The 7287-nt window shown below is 35.6% G+C and overlaps 1 pseudogene; it reads right to left on the bottom strand.

Moving 5' to 3' along the window:
- Positions 1 to 226: 226 nt before the first annotated feature.
- LOC142526699 (transmembrane 9 superfamily member 1-like) lies at positions 227 to 5880 on the bottom strand (annotated as a pseudogene).
- Positions 5881 to 7287: the final 1407 nt, after the last annotated feature.

The following is a 7287-nucleotide window of genomic DNA, read 5'->3' as shown; positions in this document are numbered from 1 at the left end:
TCATCTTAATATATGTAAGAACCAAACAAAACGCACTTTATTTTCTCAGAAGTTGATATAGCTCAATTCTTCGTATCTTTGGTCAACTTGTATTCCCTCTTTCCTAAAGGACATTTTTAGCAGTATATAACATGTAACAACATTACCAGGTGGGGTATATTGAGGTGTATCCATTCTCCAAAAAACTAAGTTCACTACGAGTTGGTCGTATTTTTAACCATAAAAATGAATCATACAACATCCTAAATTATGCAAGTAGACCTTGGTTTTTACAATACCGGTAAAAAAAAATTTAGGGGATTCCCCGATTTTCTGAGCTACACATCATCGTCAAGTTATTGTACATGTAATTTAATCATTTGCCAAGAAACTGACCCTAGAAGCACAAGGATGCGACGACAAATCTCTCCTAGTCGCATTTGATGTTTCGGTAAATCCTCCTCACAAACAAGTTTGAGCCTAAATAACCAACAGCGCCTGCAAGTACGTGATTAACACCCACGGTGAGTAAATGTTAAGCAAAGGATCATGTTTGCATAAACTCCTAATGTATATGAATTTATGAGCTGAACTGGAGATGAGCGGGGAAAGGTAACCAGTAAAAACACACACCCACACACATATGAATTCATGCATCGCCTTTGAAATCCATAAATTGAGTTGAATGCTCATAACATACCGCACAGAATTCCCAGCCCAAGGCAAAACATCAGTGTGTAACCAAAATAAAAACTCGTCTGAAAGAATCCTGACATTTTTGTCTTCATGGAGTAGTAATATATAGAGTACAAGTACACATAAACTGCTGTTGAAGCTGCAGAGCAGAAGGAAGTCCACTGCCAATGATAATTCTCAGCATTTACCAGGAAATATGTCCCCACAATAGTCACACAGACAGTTACAATCATGAGAATCAGGAAAACCAGAAGCATAAAACCGTAGACATAGTAAACCTGTGAAAAAGATGCGACAGGGAGATGATTTAGTAGGAAGATATAGAGTGATATGACAGCTTTCAGTAAGCATGAGAAAAAATCAACTACCCGTGATGAAGTTTGTGATAAGGAACCTCTGAATATTAGACGAAGTATCAGTATTTTTTACAACACAGCAGGAATCATGTCACTTGGGAATTTACTTGAGTTGATCCAAGTGTTTTTCTTCGATTCCACTTAACTTTTCACTCATTAATGTATATTTTTCAATCCTTCGAAAAAATATCCCATTGTTCTTTTCTATCATAAGAAAAATGACCAAGGCACCAGTGGATTCTGAAAATCCAATCCTCCCCCAACCCCATCCCCGTTACCTCTAAAAAGATGAGGATGAAGATGCCACATTATCCACTTCAATAAGGATAGAAATAGATCATCACTCGTGCACAAATTCGATTTACAAGTTTTAGATTTCCAAGGTATTTTAGTAGTTGGAGACAGCTAATAATTTTTGCTAAGATATTATACCATACTACAATTGTGGACAGATTATATCAAAGAAATATGAAGACAAAAACATTGTATTAGATGTGTAAACAATGAATCTTTTTTCTTCACAATTGCCTCATTATATACAAGACTAAACGGGATTAACTTTAGTGAGAGAATATTAGCTATCCTAAAATAACTCAACACATAGGTATAAAATATTTCTTAATTATGTACAAATAACTGATTTTATTTCCATTTCTCTACAACACTAATTACTACCTGCTCTACCACGCCCCAGAGCAGAAGAGAAGCAGAATCCAAAATTGAGGCCAAAGCACTAAAATCCAATAAAAATTATAGGTGCAAGTCTTGGAAGTTATTAAAAACACGAGGTGCAAGACATCTAAGAAATGCCAATTCTATATTGCTTCAAATTTAATTGAGATCACCCCAGTGCAATTGTTTTACAATTCAATATTCTTCAGCTGATCCCATAAGCAGTCCAAGGAGCAGGCATAAAAATTTCAATTAAATTATTGATTTACAAGAATAACAGTCGAGTTACCTTGTAATTCCAAAAGGAAGTGAAAACAAAATACATCTCGATGAAAATGCTACCAAAAGGAAGCAATCCCCCCATCATAGATACTACAGAAGGTTTTAAATACCACTTTTTCTCTGGAATTGGTCGAGGAATGGTCTTTACACGGCATGGATTGTTAGGAGCACCGCTCCAGTTTCTTCCGATAACTGTACCCAGAAGTACCAAGGGAAAAGAAATAAAAGCCCATATGACAAAAACAATGACCATTGTGCCAAAGGGAATGGCTGCTAGGGACCCATTAAATATGGCAACAGTGTTCAAGATGAATCCTATCCCGAAGCACATGAAAGGGAAAAGTGAAGCTGTGAGAATCATTGATTTGCTCCAGTTTTTACCTGCAATAAGATAAGAGCAATAACTATATATTTACGAGTACCACTAAAAAAAGACATTCTGATATAAAAAATTCCAAGACATAAAAGAAAAGGAAAGTTAAAAAAAGGGTCAAAGAAACAGGGGAAGCTGTAAATACCACCATGGCGCGAGTACATTCCACCGCTGACATAGCCTGAAATGAATGATGTGAAGGCATAACATACTATAAAAGTAGTAACTATTGCTCCTCTCCTGATCGAAACATACAGAAAGAAATGTCAGAGAAAACAATCAAATGCTAACACACGTTTCCACATAAAGAGAGAACGAATCGATGAATCATCTAGGCTGCCAATTGAAATAGCAGCCCTGAGTTCATCAGAACTCTCAGGAGAGAGGTTCTTGTAGAAAATTGAAGAACAGGAAACAACACTACTTCGTCAATTAAAATCAAATTTTTCGAGAAAGGGATAGGGCATCAATTTTTGAGAAGGGGATAGGGTAAGATGCAAGATTGGAAATTTTGAAACATACCCAATGTAAAGCATTCCCACAATAGCGAATAAGATGACAAGTAAAACCAGCCTTGCTAGTTGTGCACCAGTGCCAACAAGAGCGGAAAGTAAAGCTAAACTGAGAGGGGTACGAAATACATCTCCATGAACAAGTTTCCAACCAGACTCTTCACTGGCGTCTCTTTCCTAAAGATGTCGAGCTCAAGGATATCAACAATCACTTAAAAATAAATAAACAAATAAATGGGATGAAGCGCCAAGAATATTACCAGAGTTTCTAAATCATCATCCTCGTGGGCATATTTAGCATAATCATTTCGCAAAGTTCGCATCAATATCATTGACACTAGACCAGTAAGGAACATAACCATCATGAAGGAGTTGAAGATGGAGAACCAATGTATCTACAAGAAAATAGTTGAGATCATAAGAAAATGCTAATACTTGTGGTGTACACTTTAGGACCTTAATAGTTGTGGTTATAAAAAATAGTAAAAACGAATGGGCTGAACTACTGTAAGTGGCAAATTGTACAAGCAAACAAAACCAAAATTTACATTATTTTCTCAAATAAAATGGCCTCTGAAATCATTCACTCCAGATAATATCTAAGTCAAAATGTCAATAGGCTCAATACTACCTAGATCAGACCATTTACATTATTTTTGCAAATGAACATACACTAAAATTATTTATTTGAGATAATATTTAAGTCAGGATGTCAATGCTACCTGGTGCTAAAAAAAGGGATGGTCGAGGTAGACATCAAAACGACGAGCAAAAGAGATATCTGTTGGAATCCATTGCACAGAATATGTCATATCCAATGTCCTTCCCACTTCCAATGGTTTTGGGTTCTGCTGAGTAAGGTTGGCTTCAATAATCTACAAGATAAAGAAAGTTAGAGAAGCACTTAAAAATCTAAAAAATATCAAGCCAGATTTTAAGTAGCCACAAACTTGATTTTTGTTGTACTTCACGGTAATGCTTTTATGCGTGTAGAGCGTGTGCTGATTATCACCTTTTCTTTTGGAATGGAACTCACCAACATATCCTGTAAAAAAACAAGTGATGATGAAATATTGGACTAGCATGGTTCAGAAAACAATTTATTGAGTACAGAGTCCATGGAAACCTTACCCCATAAAGGCAAATCATCTGAACTCGTGGTCAGCACATCAGCAAAAACAGAAAACAAGAATGGGATTAGATAGATGATATCAAACTCTTGCTAGAAACTAAACACTTATGTTAGGGGTATTACGGCCCAAGAACACCCGTCGCGCAATAACCACATCATAATGCAATCCATAACTCGGGACCATGACAGCTTAAAAGCATTAAGCAACTGAAAAAGCACTCAAACAATAGGGAATGTCAATCTTGGGCCATGTTCATGAGTGTGAGTTGATCTCAGTTTAGTTCAGTGTTGGTAATGAGTTAAATATTCAAAGTTTCATTTTGATCAACAATCAGTAAGCAAAGAAGTTTCAAAGCGTGTCACAACTACATTATTCTGTAAAGAAACCATGTACCACCCAATGCCTTGAAGATAATCCATCTCTCTTAAATATGTAAGATCAAAAATTTGTAATATCTGCTGCATCAAGTACAGACTAAAGGAACCTAACTACTCTCCATATGTTGTTATCAGATTGTACCAATAGTTTGCGAGCAACAAAACATAGTATCAGGGAAGAGATGAGACACCAGCGTCAGATAAAGGTGCAATAGACGCTGATGCAGAGAACACTACAGGTTCTAATACCAAGAATCCATATCTTGTAAATGAAAATTGTCGTGTGGAAGTAAAATTAGCACATGACATTGAATTTGACAGTTAAAAAATTAATCAATCCTAGTATAGGTGATAGCAAATTACCCATGAAAAATTCAAACCAGTAATTCCTTGTCAATTGCATCTTTGAATTGTGTGGCTTGTGCTTCATCAAGTTCAATCTCACAAATGGTAGTCTTATCCACAGGCTCTGCCAAATGAAAATAAAAAACTTGACTGACTGTCTAAACAACACCTGAATACCCGAATTTGTGATGGGTTAAGGATATCCACGTACATACTTTGAAATTTTATATTAATCCGGCTGTCAATAAGCTCATTCCCACCCAATACTTCTCCAAGCCCACCCCATTTGTGCGCAGCATTGCCTGATGGGTGACAAAATGGAAGGCTGTAATAATTATATGTTTCTTGAGGATTATTGTATGGACCTACTTTATTTACCCAAAGAACTAAGGATTCATCGGGCTGATACTGCATGGAAAAAGAAGAGAGAGTTAGACAAAAGATGCGCAGTCCACAAAGGATTTAAACCCGTCGATTTGCGAATATGCAGAATTGTCCATAAAAGGGAACCAAGTGCACAAATAAATCCAAATCATGAATACCGTGCAATCATTCTCAATGTACTTTCCTCAAATTATTGGTTGGGAACTACAAGACACTCATGCCGACCAATGATCCAGTGACTGTCGTCAATAAGGTGGCTCAACAATACCCCCAAAATGTATTTAATTTTATTTTATCTTGTTAAAGGTATATTTTTTGCCTATATATGTAATGATATTTAATTATAATTTCATTATATTAAATTAGAGACATTGTTAATCATTGAACAGCAAAATTCAGAGATCTTCAAAACAAATCTAACCCATTCCACTAATGTATTCCGCAGTCAATCCAAATATGAATGAATTAGCTTAAATGAAGCTGAAAAACAAGATTTATATACTTCACGGCTCAACTGAGAGTGGAAAAATGCAGTGTGTACCTTGTGATCAGACTCAGAAGCGAGCGCCACCGATATGAAGAATAGGAAGGCAGTTAGAAAAGAAAATGATGAACAAACGGTGGACCGCATCACTGATTAGTTGTCGCCGGGACTGGCAGTGTGGATTCAGCTGAGCCGGGCCGGGTCAATCGGTCGGAGGGAGAAGAGAGGCGTGACCAGATTGTTGGGGGTTTAATTCTTGAGGTTCCGGCTGTCGTTGAGATGACCAAGTCAAGTTAATGTTACTTATTAATACATATGACTCAAAAGCAGTGTTCAAAAAAATTCCCCGTTTACGGCAGAGGTAGTGTACGGTCGTCCATCGTCTCGACTTTTAGTTAGACAACGTTTTAAAAAATAAACAGAAAAATAAATTAAAAAAAAGAATAAAGTAGGAATTGAACTTAAAAATTGCTCTTTAAGAAACAAAATTTTATCCGCTGAACTACACGTGACTTTCAGTACAATTTTTACACTTTATTAATATATATAATTATTAAAACAGTCAAGTGACATCAAAAATTAGTTACTCTGTGTCTCAAACTTAATAATATAGTATAAATAACATAATACTCATGAATATTTCAAGAGATTTAAGTTTAGAAAAACACATAGGCTTTGCCAAGACGCTAGACGGTAAGTAGCCGTCCACCTAGACGCTAGACCACAATTAGTACGTCACTTGTTTATTGCCCATCGTTTTTTTAGAACATTATTGAAAAGTAAATGTTAATAATGATTCCAAATTGCTATATAGGGTCATTTAAAAAAATGACATTACGTAAGTCTGAATTTTGGTCAAATCACCTTGAAAAAAGTTTATTTTGGTCAGTTATTTCTATTTTGATTAAAAATCCATTCATCACAATTGAGGCTCAATTAATTAATGTATTTTTTGAAAACGAAATAAAAAATAATTATATATTCCAATTAAATATGATTTCTCAAATTCAAATATTTTCATACGATGCTTTTCCTCATAATCTGCTCAATTGCGATACATTTTGTTCTCTTCTTCATTCACATGATTTCTTTTCTTCTCTTTTTATTTTCATTCACTCCCTGTGATTTTTTTCTCCATTTACCAGCGAGGTAAGCGTATTTTCCCCCTGCTTTTCTGTTTTTAAGTTTGTATATATATGGGTTTTGTGATGGTTTTTCTGCATACAATATTGGTCACTTATGATCTTGCTTGTGTTGTTGGTCACTCAAACTTTTGTGATGGTGGTCTTGGTTTTCTCATAGTGTGTAATGGGTGTTCCTAGTTAGATAATGGTCCCTACAGTTATGTACTGTGATCGGTGTTGTATCATATTCATGGTAGCCATGGATGGTCTCTGTAGTTTTTATAATGGTTTCCCGTAGTTATATAATGGTCTTCGTAGTTGTATAATCTTTTTGCCAAAAAATTTGAGATATCCATAACATTGATTTTGTTGTTTATGCGGGATGCCGATGACAAATCTTATATGTAAATATGATGGGGAGTGTGAAACTAATGAGAATGACATGTGTAAATGGAGCTTTGGGATTTTCAGATGATAACCTTGCTGTGGAAGGGTCAAACTTGAATATTGAAGATGTTTTTTTGTGAGATATGGAGGGTTTTAGAAGTGAGCAGAGATAAATATAACTTC

The sequence above is a fragment of the Primulina tabacum genome, chromosome 15 (assembly GCF_025594145.1).
Source record: "Primulina tabacum isolate GXHZ01 chromosome 15, ASM2559414v2, whole genome shotgun sequence".
NCBI lineage: Eukaryota > Viridiplantae > Streptophyta > Magnoliopsida > Lamiales > Gesneriaceae > Primulina > Primulina tabacum.
The sequence above is the reverse complement of the archived record's forward strand: the minus strand, read 5'-3'. Positions and strand labels throughout refer to the sequence as shown.